Here is a 21,200-nt window from a genome sequence, read left to right as displayed (position 1 = left end):
TAATTTGTTAGTATACTCCATACTTCTCCCTTTATCTCACCTACATATCTCCCAGTAGGGTATATGCTTTATGAGGGCAGGGATCATGCCTATGTTATTCACCTTCCTATCTCCAGCACCTAGGAAGTGTCTGGCACGGAATAACAAAGATAATAATAGTAAACACTATTGTACACAGTAATCCCAGAAGGAAAATTCTTATAATTATCAGATATTTTACAGATGAGGAAGTGGAGTCATAAGGAGTTTAAGTAACTTGCTCAAGATCACACAGCTGAGAAGTAGCAGAACTGAGATTTGAAGCCAGACAAGTCTAGATCCAGTCTGTATTCTTAATCACTATTCATTCATACTTCTTTTCTCAGTCAATATTTATGGAATGTATGAATGCTAAATGGGTGGATAAATGGGTATTTGAGCGGCTACCTGTGTTTCTGTTAATGGAAAACTTTTCTCTCTCCTTCTTACCTCTGTCTCATCCAACACTACCTACCCTATAGAACTCAGCTCAGTAATCATCTCTTCAGGAAAGCTTCTTTGATCCTCTCCCATCCTCTACTACTGAGCTGTCTCAGTCCACTATGCACACCTCCAATATTGCATACTTGCCCCACTGTACAGTAATTATTGGTCAATTTGTCTGTTTTTCCCTTGTCCATGCCTAAGTAGCTACTTAGTGCTTAAAACATTACAAATGGTTCATAAATGTTGGTTGAATAAATAAAAGGAAAACTGATAGAATGAATGACTTTCTTTAGACTAAGGTTTTTCAGCAGTAGTCCCATTAACATTTGGCCTGGATAATTCTTTGTTGTGGGGTCTGTCTTGTGCATTGTAAGATGCCTCTACCCATCACAAGCCAGTAGCACCCACATCCCACACTTGTGACACCCACACATGCACACACACACACGTACACACTTGCAATATCTCTAGACATTGCCAAATGTCCCCTAAGAAGCCAAAATTATCCCCACTTGGGGACCACTGTTTTCAAACATCTTTACTCACTATTCAAATTACATGAAAGATATACATTGGTTCCCTCTCTCCCTTCTTTCCTGTGTTAATTAGAGCTCTATGTAAGGGACAGAAAATCAACTTTAGCTAGATTAGATGAAAAGGTAGTATCTTAAGGAACGCAGGAATATGAATATGCCTGGGCCTTGGGAACAGCTAGATCCACAACATTGGCTCTGTCTGGGTCTGGTGTCTATACCTGGACCAGTCAACCATGGCCAGTGTCAGAGGGCAGGTTGAGGTATGTAAGTTCCTGCAGAAAGCAGTTGGGGATGAGAAGATTGGAAGACTGTTTCTAAAAGAAGGCATCTGGCAGATATACAATAGGTTTCCACTAAAACCTCTTTCTAAGATAAACACACAGAAAAAAAAAAAACCAAATTCAGTTTAATAAAGAGTCTGGAAATAGGATGGGTCCCTCAAATGGAGAATAGAGTCCTCTTTGCATGCATATCAGCCTAACCCTTATAGGGTTAGGCCTAACCCCGGCATCCTTAATAAGACAAGTACAGAGACCTTGGGCACACTGCATTCAGCCCAATATATATTAGTTAATATATTCATTAGTAGTATATACACTATATTATATATATGTATGTGTATATTTATATATGGCATATATTAGTATATATATACTGTGTGCTATATATTAGTGAAGGTGTGGTATATGTTAGTGGTATGTATTAGTGTGGTATATATTAGTGGTGGTATATATATAGTGTGGTATATATTAGTGGTGGTATATATATTGTGGTATATATTACTGGTTTATATTAGTGAACTTCGCAGAATAGGCTAGAAAGCCTTGGAGGCTGATTGTCTCCAGTAACTAGGTAATTCTGTGTTCCAAAGCCAGTCTCAGCCCCCAACCTCACTCTTTCCATCCAGCTAAGGTGCTGTGGCTCTCTCCTTGCATTTATATGGTGCCCAGTTATCTATGTATTTTCCACAACTCCAAAGCCTCATTCACCCTCAGCTATTTGCAGATTGTTACCTTAAGATTCTGCCACAAGTTTAGTTTATCCTTTTAGGAGCTGGTTTGGGGAAGAAATGCGGGTGGAGGTGGGTAAAACAGGAATGTCTATGCTCAGTGGTTCAGATGCTGACGAAGCTGAGGCTTGCGTCTAGGCAGGATGCCTGGAGTTTAGACTGCTGGGGAGGAGGGGGTGCAGAAACTACCCCAGCTGATGTACTTTCTGCCCTGGGGGAATGCTTTTAAAACCTTAAATCCTTCTTGGGGGAAAGTATACATGAGGTTTTTTGTTTGTTTGTTTGTTTGTTTTTTCCCCAGGTCACCTGGCCTGAAATTTTCCTTCCTCAGACTGGCATACAGCCTTTAAGGATCTACCTAGGTAACTTTTTAAATGATCACCAGCACCAGTTGGTTTTTCCAGTTATTGCAGAGAGCAGCTGATGGAAGAGGTACTATAGGGAAGTCACAATATGGCTGGATGCAGGTTGACCCTCCAGACTTCTTCTTTTGGTCACAGTGGCCTCATGCAGTAATGACAGGGAGTAGGAGGGTGGGAATGAGGGGACTGGCTAGAGGGAACATAAATATTTGAAAAGAGGATTTTGGTCTTTCAGGAACACTTTTGTTCTCATGCTATACAAAGATCAAGCTGCATAACACCCCTGTAGGCAACTGGTACTCAAATGCCTCAGGAAGAGCTCAGCTCACTGGCTTCCAACAGGATGTTCAGGACTGCCCCTCTGCCCACCACCACTTCACTCTTTCATGTCTAATCCTCCTTGAGAGCCTTCCAATCTAACCTCTTCTCAACTGCTCACATTCTGTTAGGTCTTTGCCTCTTTCTCTGAAAGTCCTCATTGCTCCTCTTGCATCCCTCACAGAAATCACAGAGGATCTGTAGTTATGTTGTCCCCTCTCCTCTCATTTGCTGTCTGGATTTGGCTTCACCCACTCAGGTACTGAGTGTGATCTCTGAATCAGATGCTAATTAGGCACCAGGTACATGATGGTGTAAAGATAGACCAGAAGAGTTGCATCTTTCAGTGCAGGGGGTGGTGGCCAGGGGAAGCAAAAATAAGCAATGAAATAAATCAATGTTCTGGGTGCAAGATGGTACAGAGTCATAGGGAGTTTCTAAATAGCTTGTCCAAGAAGGGGTCTTTGAGGTGGTGACATTTTAGCTGTGACTTAAAAGAAGAGGAACCAGTGATGTGAATTTCCCTTCCAAAATGTATATACTAATGTTTTGCACTTCATCATTCTGAATAAATGGAAATGGTCTTTGTACTATAGGACTGCCTGATTTGCAAGTGGTACATGACCCTCCCCCTTAAATGCTTGACCTTGAAAAATCTCAACATAAAACTTCAATGACATCCCAGACATTTCAACCTCATGCTCTAATATCCCTGTGCATCCTCACGCTGATACAAATGACATGCTTTCCAGTCCTATCCCTGACTGAAATTGGCTGTGGAAATTTTGGACAGGTCCTTGCCCTTTTCTTCATCTTAATTTCATACTATATAAAACAAGGAGATTGAACAAATTTTATTAGGATTTTTTTCCCCATTATAAAATCTGTCATTGAGATAGTTCCTCATCGGTTGAGTGTAACTCCTGGGAAAGAACACCAGGGAATCAGTATTAAAAACACAATGAGAGGAGAAATGAAGAGGCAGGATCAAAACTATTGCCACACATCCATGAAAAAACAATCTTGTTTCCCAGAACAGCTACAAACATGCCAAATTTGGGATAGTGAAGCATGTCAGGACACCTAGTTTAGCTGGTTTATCAAATAAATGTTGATATAATATTGTCTTAGCCTAGTGTGTGTCATCTTAAGAGACCAAGAGATTGTCCATAAGCCTGTGAAGAAATTCTATTTATATGCAAAGTATTTATTATTTAATAATATATTCAGGAATAATTGCTGAAATACTGAAATTTCTCTGAATGCCCCTTGCGTAGGTTTTCTGGAGGGTGAGAGAGGATTATTATGGACCTTTGCAAACAACTTGAATTCCACAGTGAGCACAGGAAACTTCGTGATAAGGGTGTTCCTATTGGCCACAGTCTTAGCACACAATTTGCATATCATTCTATAACATTCCAGGGATCCACCTTATGTACCTTCTTTATACCTTAATATCTTTTGATCAATTAGTGTTTTGTGCTTGAATGAAAGATTGAATCCCAACTGGCACTCCTAGTTGAAGGTCTATTTTTAAAAACATTTTATTAATTAACTTATTTTTAGAGGGAGAGAGTGAGAGGAAGTGGAGGAGGAGCAGAGGGAGAGGAACAGACTCTCCTCTGAGCAGGAGCCCCACATGTGGCTCAATGTCACAACCCTGAGATCATGACCTGAGTTGAAACAGAGTCTGATGCCTAACCAACTGAACCATCCAGGATCCCCAAAGCTCAATTTTAATGTGTCAGAGGCAAAGAGCAGTTTTTGGGAAAATCAGATTAAGAGTTGATTTTAATTTCTGCCACTTTACAAACATAATGCAACCCTTTGAAACCTCCAGGATCTGTTTAAAGATTTTTAAAGAATGATATAGTAAACATTATTTTCCAAATTTATCCAGCATATGGGTTTAGTAGTTTAGTTAGGAATGGATGGGTATATGTGTGAGGGATCTTACATTTCTATGGTATGTGACATATCTTTTTGGCAATAATATTTTAAGCACTATTTAGTAGGGGTAGTTTACCCAATTTGTCTTACTACCAATTGAATTAACATGGACTTGCCAAATTCCTGAATTGAAAATTATTGGATCCCCTTCTTGGGTGGAAGCAAAGTTTTTTTTTTTTTTTTTAATTTTTAAAGTATTTTCCATATTTAAAACTTATATCTATGCAAAGAGAAAATGTGTTAAAACTTTGCTTGTTTCAGTATCCCCCAAAGTTTTTTGACCAAGAAGTGTCCCCTTTTTTTTAAACTTTCTTCACTTTCATGAAAGATACTTTGGGAAACTTTGCTCTATATAGCTATACTTGAAAAATTTTGCTTTGAATTAAGCACATTCCCAAGGGACATCTTTATTCTGTACATTATTTTTTTCTTTGTTCTTGACATTTCACCACTAAATTTGGGGGCAGAGTTTATTATATACTGCTACTACAGAGTCTAATGTATTATATGCACTTAATAAATATTTGTTAAATTTTACTGGTATTACAATAAAAATAACAGCATAGTTACCAGTTATGGTCTTTTAACTTGTTACTGTGTAGAATATTCTTCTAGTCTATAGCAAAGTGCTTCTGATTTGGTTGAGAATAATTCACTGCCTTGGATTGGCCCCAAATTCCAGGACAGAGAGTCAAAGTGTCTGTTGCTAGACATGATATTTTTCAATCAGTGTGGGTTGTTTTTGCTTTGCCTTTTTTTTTTTTTTTTTTGGATAACTATGGGAAATATTTTTCCTTCAATTCATTTGTTTTGAAATTAGTTTTTCAGCAACACATGTGCCTTGAAGATATATGACATATACTGAATCTTCTCTTAAAAAAATAAAAATGTAATGTTCATTTAACCTATTAGTACTTTGTCAGACAGCAACTTTTTGGAAACATTTTAAAAAATAGAGAAATATGTAATTGTGTTTTGAGTATACAAAGGAATATTGCGTAGCAGTTAAAATGAATACCATGTCTATATATGTTAATAAGAATATAAAAAATGTTTCATGGAGATGTTATGTTGCAAAGGGCTATAGACGGTAACATTTATTGAAGTTGGAAAAAAGGCTTGCACAAAACAATACCACTTATTTTTCTTGAGGCATGTGGCCATTTTGTATTAGTAATTCTAAAAGCATGTACTCCATCCAGAGTCAGCTTGCATGGAGTTGATTACTGGCTCTACCACTATTGGTGTATGACCCTGGGAAAGTTATTTTTAAATCTCTCTGTGATTTTAATTCTCCATCTGTAAAATGAAGATAATAATAATAATTATTATACTTACCTTTTGGTTATTATGATGATCAAGTGAGTTCATATTTATATAACTCTTATATGAATGTCTCTACAGAGTAAGCACTATGTTTGCTATCATGATTATTATTATTATATTGTATATAATTATATACAATAAGTATTATAATGTGTATTGAGGCACACAAAATTTATGAAGTGGGATGCATCAAGGGTGGAAGGGAGAAGAATGAGACAGGGGAATGGAATAAGGAATTTCAATTTTGTTTGTAATATTTTCTAAAAAAGAGAGAAAAGATCTGTAGCCTCTATTAAAACACAACAACATTTGCTAATTTTGAGTGTCAGTCTCATGAACATATTCTAACTTACCTTGTATTCTTTATTTTTATTTATTCTTTGTCTCCTTAGAAGTGAGTAGGTAGCTTTTAATATTTATCTAAAAAACATGGTTTCGCTGTTTCTTTCATAGAAATTCAAAATTGTCAGGCTCTAATTTTCAGCTATCTTTATATTTTAGTGGTGATAAGACAAGCTATGTGACTGCAAAGAGAAGTTTTTCACGGAAAAAAAAAAATCAACAATTAGATTGTTCTAAAGAGGGGATAGCTTGCCAAGGAAAGTGGTGTACTTTTTTTAATTAAAAATTTTCAGGTGCAAACTTCAAAAAATAATAAAAACAACAAAAGAAAAAAAATTTAAAAATACCCCAAATCACATGTAGTCTTTCTAATTAGAGACATAGGGGACGATTAATACTAGTAATGCCACTGCAATTATTTTTAAGGAAAAAACAATCCCATATTGTAAAAATACCTTAGAATCATAAAAATTCCATCCCAGGTACATGCGGTGAATGGTTTTGTTTCCCTACTCAGTGCTCATTCTCTTTTCTACTGGTAACTGTGGATGTTAGGGACTGTTCGTTGTCTCTCAGAAATCTTAGGTTGTAAGAAGAATTTTAGTTAAACATAAGGCCATCAATAAAGACTACATTTCCCGACTCTTGTAGCTGGGCATGGCCAAGTGACAACTTAGTTTTAGTGAATTGGATGTGAACAGAAGTTCAATGTGTGACCGTTGTGTATTCCCCTTCCCTACTCGGGGGAACATGGGCATAGTGGACAGAGCTACAGCAGCCATTTTAAGTTAAGAGATGGAACCTGTGTATTAATAATAGCAAAGCACTAGGATAACAGAATCCTGGGCCCCTGATGTCTTCAAGGAAGCAAGGTGCTTCATTGCTTGAACTTGTCTGTGAGAAAGAAATGAACTGATTTTCAAAGTTGTTTTAAATTTCGGATTCCTACCACTAAATCTGAAGTCATAGCCTTATTAACATGAGTACTTCATTTGTTTGGGGGCTCCCTTTTTCACTTTTAGTCTCTGTTTATGAAAAAAAAAGTCTTGATTTCATCTCTGGCTGGAGGAATGGGCTTGTGGCCCAAACTAGGCCAGTCTCCAACAATACTATATATTCATTGGAACCATCCAGAAAGAAAAGCTCTATCCCATGGGGTTTCTGAAGGTTAGGCCTCAAACATAGTGCCATTGGGGGCTAAGGCAAGAGCCTGCTTGAGAGCTGAGCCAGCTGAAGAGCAGAAGGTGAAGGGATGCACTCAGTTTCCTACTACATCATTTGAGGACTGAGATCTAGGTATGGCCAGAATTACCCATGACTAAGGTTTTCAGTTACCTGAACCAATCACTCCCCTTTTTGTTGTTTAAGTCCTAATCCTAGTGACTTCAAATGGCAATTTATTATTGTTGCTCATGTTTTTTGTCCACCGAATGAGCTCAGCTGTGTAGTTCTAGCTTGGTTCCTCTCATGTATTGCTGTCAGATGTCACCGGGGTTAGAGGCATCAGAAGACTCAACAGAGCTGGACATCCCAGATGGCTTTTTCACTTACAAATCAGACTTGTTACATGAGGCTTACTTCTCCAGCATAAGCATAGCAGAGACCAAGGCAGATACTGCAAGGCTTATTCTGACCCAGTCTCAGCATTCTCACTTATTTGTTTCAGGAATCAAATTCCCAGCCCAGATTCAAGGGGAGGGAATCTCATAGGGCATGAATACTGGAAGATGTGGGACATCTTTAAAGACAAGCTGTTATAAAAAATATATATATATATTCATTTTTATGCTCAGGAAAATTTCCCCTTTATAGTCTGACTCAGTAGAAAAATTAATCATTACTTTGAGTTGTGATGCAAGGTTTGAGCACAAATGGTTGAAAGAACTTCTGTGCTTTGTATGCTTCTAATTGTAGCCTTCACTTCACCTAGGGTAACGGCTTTACAGCTCCCCCATCATGAGGGTTTGCTTTTCAGCCAAAGCTTTTGTTATCTCTGGAGCAGAACACAACACATTCTAAATCAAGGTCTGGATACAACATAAACTTCTCTGAGGCAGTGCTAGATATTTCTTTATAACCCCCCCCCCCTTTGTAGACTTTAACATTGTTGTTTTCAGAGAAAATGTTTCCAGCTGGTAGATTAAAAACCTCCCAAGGCAGGTGGGAAAAATTGTCCTTGATCATAGGAAAAGGACTGGCTAGATTCTATGCTAATCAGAGCAAATCTCATTCTCTGTGGGGTCAGGGGGAGGGGGAAACCTCTGAATGAAACACTTTGAGGCAAAAGCTATTTGAATGATTTTTCTGAATGACGTAAGTTTGAGCTCAGGAGAGGCAGATCAAATCTGGTGAAAGAGACTAATGTTGAAAGAGACTGAATGTCCAGCTGGGATTCCTGCTAGTCATAGGCTTGCAATAGAAACTTTGAGAAAATATGGCCTTTTAGAAGTACAGTTTCTCCAGTAAAAACAAGAAAACAAACAAACAAAAAAACAAAAAAAGTAAAACAATTTAACTTGAGACCATGAATAACAGAAATGGTCCCCATAATTAACAATAGAGTTGTTGGATAGAACTTGATCATTGATTTGTTTATAAGCATTTACTCCCTTATTTATATCAGATATTTGAAGCTTGAGAATCATGGCATGCCTGGGAGCTCATCATTGATAGACACCAGTTTGGGGGATTAACTGCTTTTGAGCATTTAATAAAGTAGTTATCAATCAGCTGATAAAACTGTAATTTACCCAGTTTTAGAATCTTAATTTTATAGGGGCTCATACGGGCCATATTGGTGTTAGATTTCCAGAGGCATACTGGTTGAGGTATTCTCCCTGAGGTATCAGAAGGCTAAGGAAATTAGTTGGGCTCCATCTAAAGCAGATTCCATGAGGGAATTCTAAAGTCAGAATCTCAGAGGTATCAGAGAGAAACATCTAGTCCAACAGGGCTAAGAACAAGATGAAAGGATATGGAACCGAGAGAGAAGCAGGACAGGAAGGAGCCTTAGGACAAATACCTCAAATGCAAGAAGTGCTTCTATTTAACTTTACATGGTGGGGTGCATTAGCAATAATGACAACAGCAGTAGCAAAACAGTATTTAATGAGCACTTAATACGTTTAAATGCTTTACATAACTCAACACTCTTATTTTTCAAAACAAGCACTCTGACAAAGATCCTAGTACTATTCTTACTTTTAAGGTGAGGAAACAGAAGCCGAGAGAGCTTAAGCAGATTGCCCACAGTCATATGTCTTGTATATAGAGAGCAGGGTTGAAATTTGAATTTACATCTACCTAATCTCAGGCCCCTTAATTGTCTAATTTGTACACTGAGCCTCAGATGATTAGATCTACTTAGAGTTTGCACATGAGCTTTCAGTGATGAAACAGACTTTACCTTTCCTGTGACTGTCCCCCTTTGGAATAATCTGTACAGTTGTCGTCACAGTATTCTTATACTTGCTGGAAAATGAGTCCTTCCTTTGATTTTTGTGACAGTGTCACCTTTTTCTAGGAATCCATTCTGTGTGTAACAACTCAAACCACCAAATTATTAAAGAAGACACTTATGACAAATATGTTGCTGTTCATTTACTTAGGGGAGCAGGAGGCATGCAGCCTTCCACTCCTCCATCGTGTATACTTTTCTTTTTTCTTTTTCTTTCTTTCTTTTGTGCGTGTGTGTGTGTGTGTGTATACTTTTCTGATGAACCTTTTAATTGTGGAGTCTGACTTGACTAGTCATTGTGTTGGTGAAATGGCATTTAGATCTGGCTTATTGTCATTATGATGTGGAAGCCTGTAAAAAAAGTATGTATGTTTCATCTTCCACTCCAGACCTCCTGAATCATAATTTATGGACAGAGCACTGAAATGTCGTTTTTCTTTTCTTCTCATTTTTTTTTTTGACAGTTTTTCTTCCCCAGGTAAGTGTAGTCTGTTTGACTTTCTATTTTTTTTTTTCTTCTCAAGGAACAGAGTCTTACTCTGAATCCATAAGTGTAGGAAGGAGTGCTACGTGGAAGAATAAATTATTACTATGCCAAGGCCTCAAGGGATTATGGGAATCATCACACACCCAGGCTACATGGAAAAGTAGTTTGGGAACTAAGATGTCTTTGGCTATTTGTACAGTTCTAACAGCAGGATTACTCACTTTTGGTTCTTCCCCAGGCTGAGGTGTCACCCTTTCCCCATCTTTTCATGCACAATCTGCTTCTTTTTTAATGTTTCCTCCAGATTTAAACTACTCTCCCTCTAATGGACATCAGAAGAAAGCAGGAGTGGCAATCCTTATATCAGATCAATTAGATTTTAAGCCAAAGACTATAATAAGAGATGAGGAAGGACACTATATCATACTCAAAGGGTCTGTCCAACAAGAAGATTTAACAATTTTAAATATCTATGCCCCCAACGTGGGAGCAGCCAACTATATAAACCAATTAATAACAAAATCAAAGAAACACATCAACAATAATACAATAATAGTAGGGGACTTTAACACTCCCCTCTCTGAAATGGACAGATCATCCAAGCAAAAGATCAGCAAGGAAATAAAGGCCTTAAACGACACACTGGACCAGATGGACATCACAGATATATTCAGAACATTTCATCCCAAAGCAACAGAATACACATTCTTCTCTAGTGCACATGGAACATTCTCCAGAATAGATCACATCCTCGGTGCTAAATCAGGACTCAACTGGTATCAAGAGATTGGGATCATTCCCTGCATATTTTCAGACCACAATGCTCTAAAGCTAGAACTCAACCACAAAAGGAAGTTTGAAAAGAACCAAAATACATGGAGACTAAACAACATCCTTCTAAAGAATGAATGGGTCAACCGGGAAATTAAAGAAGAATTGAAAAAAATCATGGAAACAAATGATAATGAAAATACAACGGTTCAAAATCTGTGGGACACAACAAAGGCAGTCCTGAGAGGAAAATATATAGCGGTACAAGCCTTTCTCAAGAAACAAGAAAGGTCTCAGGTACACAACCTAACCCTACACCTGAAGGAGCTAGAGAAAGAACAAGAAAGAAACCCTCAGCCGAGCAGGAGAAGAGAAATCATAAAGATCAGAGCAGAAATCAATGAAATAGAAACCAAAAAAACAATAGAACAAATCAACAAAACTATGAGCTGGTTCTTTGAAAGAATTAATAAAATTGATAAACCCCTGGCCCGACTTATCAAAAAGAAAAGAGAAGGAACCCAAATAAATAAAATCATGAAGGAAAGAGGAGAGATCACAACTAACACCAAAGAAATACAAAATATTATAAGAATATACTATGAGCAACTCTACGCCAACAAATTTGACAATCTGGATAAAATGGATGCATTCCTAGAAACATATAAACTACCACAACTGAACCAGGAAGAAATAGAAAACCCGAACAGACCCATAACCAGTAAGGAGATTGAAACAGTCATTAAAAATCTCCAAACAAACAAAAGTCAGGGCCAGACGGCTTCCCGGGGGAATTCTACCAAACATTTAAAGAAGAACTAATTCCTATTCTCCTAAAACTGTTCCAAAAAATAGAAATGGAAGGAAAACTTCCAAACTCATTTTATGAGGCCAGCATCACCTTGATCCCAAAACCAGACAAGGATCCCACCAAAAAAGAGAGCTATAGACCAATATCCTTGATGAACACAGATGCGAAAATACTCAACAAAATACTAGCCAATAGGATTCAACAGTACATTAAAAAGATTATTCACCACGACCAAGTGGGATTTATTCCAGGGCTGCAAGGTTGGTTCAACATCTGCAAATCAGTCAATGTGATACAACACATCAATAAAAGTAAGAACAAGAACCATATGATACTCTCAATAGATGCTGAAAAAGCATTTGACAAAGTACAGCATCCCTTCCTGATCAAAACTCTTCAAAGTGTAGGGATAGAGGGCACATACCTCAATATCATCAAAGCCATCTATGAAAAACCCACCGCAAATATCATTCTCAATGGAGAAAAACTGAAAGCTTTTCCACTAAGGTCAGGAACACGGCAGGGATGTCCATTATCACCACTGCTATTCAACATAGTACTAGAGGTCCTAGCCTCAGCAATCAGACAACAAAAGGAAATTAAAGGCATCCAAACCGGCAAAGAAGAAGTCAAATTATCACTCTTTGCAGATGATATGATACTATATGTGGAAAACCCAAAAGACTCCACTCCAAAACTGCTAGAACTTATACAGGAATTCAGTAAAGTGTCAGGATATAAAATCAATGCACAGAAATCAGTTGCATTTCTCTACACCAACAGCAAGACAGAAGAAAGGGAAATTAAGGAGTCAATCCCATTTACAATTGAACCCAAAACCATAAGATACCTAGGAATAAACCTAACCAAAGAGACACAGAATCTACACTCAGAAAACTATAAAGTACTCATGAAAGAAATTGAGGAAGACACAAAGAAATGGAAAAATGTTCCATGCTCCTGGATTGGAAGAATAAATTTTGTGAAAATGTCTATGCTACCTAAAGCAATCTACACATTTAATGCAATTCCTATCAAAGTACCATCCATCTTTTTCAAAGAAATGGAACAAATAATTCTAAAATTTATATGGAACCTCGAATAGCTAAAGGGATATTGAAAAAGAAAGCCAACGTTGGTGGCATCACAATCCCGGACTTCAACCTCTATTACAAAGCTGTCATCATCAAGACAGCATGGTACTGGCACAAAAACAGACCCATAGATCAATGGAACAGAATAGAGAGCCCAGAAATAGACTCTCAACTCTATGGTCAACTAATCTTTGACAAAGCAGGAAAGAATGTCCAATGGAAAAAAGAGAGCCTCTTCAATAAATGGTGCTGGGAAAATTGGACAGCCACATGCAGAAAAATGAAATTGGACCATTTCCTTACACCACACACGAAAATAGACTCAAAATGGATGAAGGACCTCAATGTGCGAAAGGAATCCATCAAAATCCTTGAGGAGAACACAGGCAGCAACCTCTTCGACCTCAGCCGCAGCAACATCTTCCTAGGAACAACGCAAAAGGCAAGGGAAGCAAGGGCAAAAATGAACTATTGGGATTTCATCAAGATCAAAAGCTTTTGCACAGCAAAGGAAACAGTTAACAAAATCAAAAGACAACTGACAGAATGGGAGAAGATATTTGCAAACGACATATCAGATAAAGGACTAGTGTCCAGAATCTATAAAGAACTTAGCAAACTCAACACCCAAAGAACAAATAATCCAATCGAGAAATGGGCAGAGGACATGAACAGACATTTCTGCAAAGAAGACATCCAGATGGCCAACAGACACATGAAAAAGTGCTCCATATCACTCGGCATCAGGGAAATACAAATCAAAACCACAATGCGATATCACCTCACACCAGTCAGAATGGCTAAAATCAACAAGTCAGGAAATGACAGATGCTGGCGAGGATGCGGAGAAAGGGGAACCCTCCTACACTGTTGGTGGTAATGCAAGCTGGTGCAACCTCTCTGGAAAACAGCATGGAGGTTCCTCAAAATGTTGAAAATAGAACTGCCCTATGACCCAGCAATTGCACTATTGGGTATTTACCCTAAAGATACAAACGTAGTGATCCAAAGGGGCACGTGTACTCGAATGTTTATAGCAGCAATGTCCACAATAGCCAAACTATGGAAAGAACCTAGATGTCCATCCACAGATGAATGGATAAAGAAGATGTGGTATATATACACAATGGAATACTATGCAGCCATCAAAAGAAATGAAATCTTGCCATTTGCGACAACATGGATGGAAATAGAGCGTATCATGCTTAGCGAAATAAGTCAAGCGGAGAAAGACAACTATCATATGATCTCCCTGATATGAGGAAGTGGTGATGCAACATGGGGGCTTAAGTGGGTACGAGAAGAATAAATGAAACAAGATGGGATTGGGAGGGAGACAAACCATAAGTGACTCTTAATCTCACAAAACAAACTGAGGGTTGCTGGGGGGAGGGGGTTTGGGAGAAGGGGGTGGTATTATGGACATTGGGGAGGGTATGTGTTTTGGTGAGTGCTGTGAAGTGTGTAAACCTGGTGATTCACAGACCTGTACCCCTGAGGATAAAAATATATGTTTATAAAAAATAAAAAAAATTTATATATAAAAAAAAAACTACTCTCCCTCTCAGATTCAAAGTTCAGAGTTAGATCTGATTTAGTATGGTTTATTGCTCTCATCCTCGTGGGCACAACTCTTGAATGAGCCCACCTCATAACCTTCCAGTTGGCCTACTTATTGACTGACCTTGAAAAAGCTGTCCTCCCCTGTGTCAGACACCTGTGACCAAGGTAGAAGGGTGAAATAATAATGCATTGCCCTCTACCTTATAAATAATAATACAATTATTTTAAATGGTGCCCTCAGTAGGAGGGATAGTGGGTGGGAAGACTAGAAGGAAGCTGAAGCCTTTGCTGGGGTTTGATTTATCTGGTATACACTATTCTTGGTCAGGATATAAATTCCATGCTGATATAATCTCAAATGGGCAGCCTCCTACCTGATGGTGGCTGCAGGAATTTGGCCTGTGGAAATAAAAGGTATGTCTGGGACACCTGCCATTATTAAAAATGTATGGGTCAGAGCCTAATTGCTGGGTCATTGGATTCTGAGCCCATCACTTAATGCTGACAATGGAAATTAAATCTTTGGACCACCTGGACAGCATTATGCTTTTTTTTTTTTTTTTTTTTTACTTTGTTAGAGTTACTATTTCCTTTTTTTCCTTTTCTTTATTTTTATCTCTCTTTTCATTCTCCTAAAAGACCTCAGCATTAAGAATAGACTGTAACACAGGAGTCTCAGTTTGTTCCCAAGAAAGAAAAAGTCATACATGTGGGAGATTTTGAATTCCTTCTTGACTAGAACTTAATTAACTCCAAGCTAATAATTGATTGACTCTCTAATGGAGCTGAATGAATCTCCAGTTTCTAGCACTGATTTTTTGTTTTGTATAGTTCATCTCTTCATGGTAAGCAGACAAAGATGGGCTGTTTTGGAATCATTCCAATTCTTACTGGTCTGATACTTGCGTTATTTTAGTTCCTCTGAGAAACAGACATTAATGCAGAATTAAATGAATAAGAATTTGACTAAGAGAAACAACTGAAAGAAAATGGGAAGAGAGCCAGGGAAAGCTGGTTAAATTGGCAGAACATGATGCACATTTGACCCTGGGTGAAGGAGAGGAGGAAGGTGAAGTGAGGAAGGATCCGAGACTACAGTGTAGTCTGAATGAAAGGCAACGTAATCGGAGTCTTCAAGCCAAAGTTGCCCATTAGAGGAGTCCTTTATCTCCTAGGAACGTGCCTGCCTTAATGTCCCTGTTTTGTTCATTCCTCCGTTAGTAGTTGGGGGTAGAACATGGGAAGTATGGCCTCAAAGCAAATAAAGTGATGGAATGGGGTCCATATCTGGACTAGCAGTCCATCATGCTTCCTAAGAGACCGGAGAGGTACATGGCCACCATAAAACCCATTCTTACGAGGCAAACCAAAGACTTACGTTCTTTTAGAGGAAGCCCAGGGACTATGGAAAACTCTGGGTCATTCCCAGTTGAAAAAGTCTAACGAAATCATCTCAGTTCAAGAATCTTTCCTTTAATGTAGATTTTATTATAATGCAATGATGGCAAGGCCAAAAATAGGAGACCAATTTCTCTGAAAAGATAACTTGTTCTACTACAGATCCAAGAGGAGGGTGCATGCCAAATCATGAGGTTCCTATGGGAAAGCACCAGGGCAGGTCAAGAGGCAGAGGGAGTGGGGGGACAATGTGGGTAAGAGCCTTTATTGTGGTTTCTGTGGGAAGGAATGGGCAAGGCAGGGTAAATAAGTTTGGGACTGGCTAGTTTGGATAATTTTCATGGGCTCTGGATGGTAAGAGCTGGGCCTAGGAGACTGTGATCTGGCTTTGGGAGGAGTAGAGCAAGAGGATGGTGGCTGAGTGAGAGCATGATAAAGAAGGTGGTGGAGGTGTGGGTGCTGGGTTGGTTGGTTTATTTATAAAAGGCTTGCTTGAAGGCAAGTCTTTTACTGTGTTTAGGAATTGGCTAACCCTGGGAGGGGCAATCCCTCCACAGTCAGCAAAGCCTCAAGATGTTAAAGAATCAATTATAGAAACTAGAAAATGTGGTTGTTATAGCATTGCGTCCTTCTCTTTAGAGATTTTCGTTTAATCTCTAACATCTTCAGTAAAGCCTGGGATTATAATGTTGCAGGCTGATCCAAGTATTAAAAGTATCCCCCATCCTGCCCACTTCTGTCCCTTGACCTCCCAGGTCTTTCTTAGGTTAAGTTCTTGAAAGCTGTCTATATCAGGTCTATAATGATAATTTTAAAAGTAAGATAGTAAAAGGCCCTTTTACTCCTTGAGAAAATCTCAAGGAGAGATTGGATATAGTTTCCAAAAAGCAAAGAAAATATTATAGAAATAGTAAAGAGGAGAGAAGATATTGTAGGCACCAGCAAAATGAAATAGGTTCTCCTTGTGGTTGAAAGAAAAAGAATGAACAGGAAATGGCCTTAGAAAAGTCTGGAGATTGAACATTCAGCAGGAAATGTAAATTCTTCCTTAAAGATCTATTTTTCCCTTCAGACTTTGAGCTCTAAGAGGGCCAGCTCTAGATTTGTTTACCTAGTTGTCACAGAGCCTGGCACATCATACGTTTTCAGTAAATGTGGGGAAATAAATGAATGAAGCAGGCAGACAAACGAAAAAAGATGCTCTGAGATCTAAATGAGGAAGGAGCCCATAGACTGAAATTCCTCCAGGAAAAGCATGTAGTGCTAGTGGATGAAGGTGATGTGATTGGCATTCAATGAGATGAGATAAGATGGCCCTGAGATGGCTCTGCAATATCTGTCTACATGTTACTATAGACTAGTTTTCAATGCATAGATCACCTAGGAATTGCTTTCCCTTTAATGCTTTAATAGATTTTTCTGGAAAGCATATTGGTCTTGAATTTTAATTTTTCCCAGGAGTGCCTGGAAAATAATAATGTACCACCAAGAAGAGTTATGAAACTAAATCCCTGTGGAAATGCTGTTTGAAATTGCAGTGTCATAAGTGCTACATATTAAACCAGTCCTGGCTAATTAGGGCTTCCTATTTCTAGTGCAAGCAAATCTTATGATGGCGTCTTCCTGTCCATCAGTCAGGGAATACTTATTCCATCTTTAACCTGTCTTGTTTGTAATGACCAATAGCAGGCAGACGTGCTGCCCTGCTCTGCTTCTGCATTTATGGTAGACTTGGACATGTTCATGGTATGAGTAATCACAGCTATTTTCCTCTTGGAGATCAGAGAAGGTCCCAGGATGTGTCTCACCATGGAATTTGGAGCAACAACAGTGGACCATTTAGAGTTAGGACCCAGGATGTTACTCAAGAATGGAATACAAGGTTTTTCACAAAAGGCAAAGATTGGCATTAATGATTCTCTGCAACTTCACCTTTGCCTTGTTAAATTTATCTTGTTCTTTGACTGACCTTCCCACTCATCTATTGCTGATGAACCCCCTACGGACTATAGCCTGGCAGAGTATTTGCCTTCCATCTTCATCTGCTTTATGAAAATTAATATCTTGTTCAAGACTACTCTGCACCACTTTCTCTGGAAGGTTTCTTTTTTTTTAAGATTTTATTATTTATTTGACAGAGATCACAAGTAGGCAGAGAGGCAGGCAGAGAGAGAGGAGGAAGCAGGCTCCTCACTGAGTGGAGAGCCTGATGCGGGGCTTGATCCCAGGACCCGGGGCTCATGACCCGAACTGAAGGCAGAGGCTTCAACCCACAGAGCCACCCAGGAGCCCCTCTCTGGAGTTTTAATACTACACCCTTTTCTTTTTCCCATTCCCACACCCCAAGGCAAAATTAACATCTTCTCTTCAGTGCCTCCACTCTTTCTGTGGAAGACTCTTGGAGCCTTCTAATATGTTGCTTGTTTCCCTATCTGTCCTTTCCAATGGCAGTGAGCTCTAGAGTAGGTACTATCACACACACAATAGTGATGCACACATGTACATATACTATATATACATACACATATGTATGTATATATGTAAGTATGTATGTATTTAGTTTTTATTTAATGAATAAACTAACAACTTTTCTATGCTTTTCTATTAGGAATTAGGGATTCATTTGTAAATATTTATTGCTATTTTTCTCATCCTATATTATTCCTCTTGTGATAAATACTAATGTTTCCTCAATCATTGGAAATTCCACAGCCAATCCATTATTCTTTCTGTAATCCAAAAAAATAACAAAAGAATAAATTTGATTACATTTGACAATCTACAATGCATATTTATGTTCCTGTTAGGTAGTGGGACAAGTATGATTTAATTACATTTGGTTAATTTTAATAAATGAATTTATGTAATTTAAAAAAAAGTGTATCACCTTTTTTCTCTACAAATTACATGTTAGAAGCACTTCTAGGGATAATAGTAAGAGAACGAGAGGTTGCAGGGGCCTCTATAAAACAAACCACTATGACCACAATTGAAAAATATGAGCAAGCCCTCCCTTCAAAATACTGTAGAAATAAATATTCGCAAATCTGGGCATATGCATGTACTTGAGAAAGTAAGCTCCTAAAGATAGCTGGGGGTGACCCAACTGGCAAAATCCAGCTTTTCGGGGAGAAAATTCACAAATGGCCTGGTAGGCTTAAGGTAGATGGCAGGTTACTAAGAGATCAAGCTATGACAAAATGTATGATCTAGTCTATAGGCATTCAAAGATGACGTAGTCTGGTAAGCCCTGTGCCAAGAGAAGAGCAGACTGTGTAAAAGTTCAGGCAAGCACCACATTTTTTTATAAGAAAATTTCTTTTCAACTTGAAAATGCTATTGACCTAGAAATTTCTGGTATGTGGGGTTTGGCTAGGCAATGAATGATGAGCTCTATCTGAACATGTCAAACAAGAGAGGATGGTTTGTTGTGTCAATACAATGTCAAACTCTTATACCCACTATTGGTAATATTTGATCGTTGATCCTCCTGGGTCTCAGACTGAGTGCTTCATATTTAACACATGGAGGTAATAAAGGCAACATAATTAGCTGGTAATACGATGAATAAGAGACAGATGTCTTTCATGTCCCCCCACCCCTGTCTTATTCAACCAGATTGTATTGATAGCCAGAGGTAATTTTTCAACTGGAGCTGGTTTAGCAAGAAGTCTAAAGATGAGATAGCAGTTGTACTTACCTGGACAAGACTTTATTTGAACAGGGACCTCGGTAGGTGTAGAGGGATACCAAACCTGCTAGAAAGAAACTGTGGAAGGTCAGTGTCGGGACTATAGCAATGGTCTCAAAGTAGGTGGAAGACTTGAGGCTGCCTTGAATGAAGCTGAATTGTCAGATGAAACATGCACGATCCTCTTCACCCACTTATCCAAGAATTTTACTTATTTATTCCAAGGATTCTAGTCCTACTTCTAAACTGCAAGAGAATAGAAAACTGGAAAAAAAGATCACTTTGGTAACAGGAGCTGGGTTTTACCTAGGTTTCATCTGTCATAGCTAATGGTGTTGCTGTGGAAATTATCTTCATGGTTTGACACCTTCTTTTACCCTTCTGCAGTGATGACATTGCTGGTGCAGATCCTTCTGCAGGCAGAAGTCATTCTTCAAGACTTGATTTCTTCACTCTCTCCAGGGTTAGGGTCTGGGAAGAGTGCTCTTTTGGGAAGACTCCCAAGGTTGCAGTTCTCTAAATGATATTTTCTCTTACTTAAAGAGACCCAAGAACCAGGGAGGCTGGCTGGATGGGAGAGAATTCCAGTCTTGGTAATGTGCTTTTCCAGAACCAACGCTTTGAAGATACTCTTTGATTTCTTTCTTTTTATAGCTAATAAAACAGAACTCCACAGGACTGAAGTGTTTTTCCCATTCATTAAATGCTGAGCCATGACAAATTTGTGGGTCTGCCTGTCAGTCAGACCAGTGACGGTCTTCCCTTCTTGCTACCATCCAGGCTGCTTGCAGTCTGCTGTGCATGCACACTCATTAGAAAGCAGTGATCTTCAGCTGGGCATAGTACAAGATACTTATCCCGATACCTTCCTCTGTGCTCTGTTTGCCTCTGCAAAACCAGGCTTGCTGGGGGTAGTAGACAAAGAACAGAAAATGAATAATTTATATTTCTCTCTTTCACAGAGGCTCCCCACTGGGTTGCTTTCTAGGAAAAATATTCCTGGCTTGCTGTCTCAGTGTGAGAGCATGTGCCAGGCCCAGCCCATTGTCCCCCTCTTCACACTATCTGAAATATTACCCAGACAGAAATGTCAGGCTGCTGGGCTTGAATATTGTCTTTTTATTTTGGTCCCTGGGCAAAGGGAATGCTTTCCATCATTTATGAGCAAAACCTCACTTTTTTAGTGTTTAGTTGCTGTCAAAATGACCCAGATGGCAGGTAAGGCAATAGTGGTGTTTCTAACAAGACCACCAGAATTCTGATTTGATATCTTCTTTGCATAGCTACTCCCAGGTGTCAGAATTATAGACTGAGAATTGACATAAATCTTGGGGCCTTTTTTTGTTTCCATTTTCTTCCTACCCACTGTTCTAAATGAATTAACCAGAATATCCACCATTCTTTCCTAAAAGAAAATAGATTGTCTACCGAGTATGTTGAGTGTCCAGCTCTGGGCTGCTGTGTTCTTTACCATATAACTTCATTCTACTCTGAACAAAGCTGCTGGGATCAGATGTAATGATCTGACCCAAATATAGACAAACCTTAAGCTAACTGGAGGTATATGATATAGCTTAGTGTTAAAAGGTCAATTAAACAATAATTTTTATGAGACAATCA

This window comes from Mustela putorius, unplaced genomic scaffold (genome assembly GCF_011764305.1).
Source record: "Mustela putorius furo isolate JIRA1106 unplaced genomic scaffold, ASM1176430v1.1 tig00003859_pilon_pilon_pilon, whole genome shotgun sequence".
Taxonomy (NCBI): domain Eukaryota; kingdom Metazoa; phylum Chordata; class Mammalia; order Carnivora; family Mustelidae; genus Mustela; species Mustela putorius.
The sequence above is the reverse complement of the archived record's forward strand: the minus strand, read 5'-3'. Positions refer to the sequence as shown.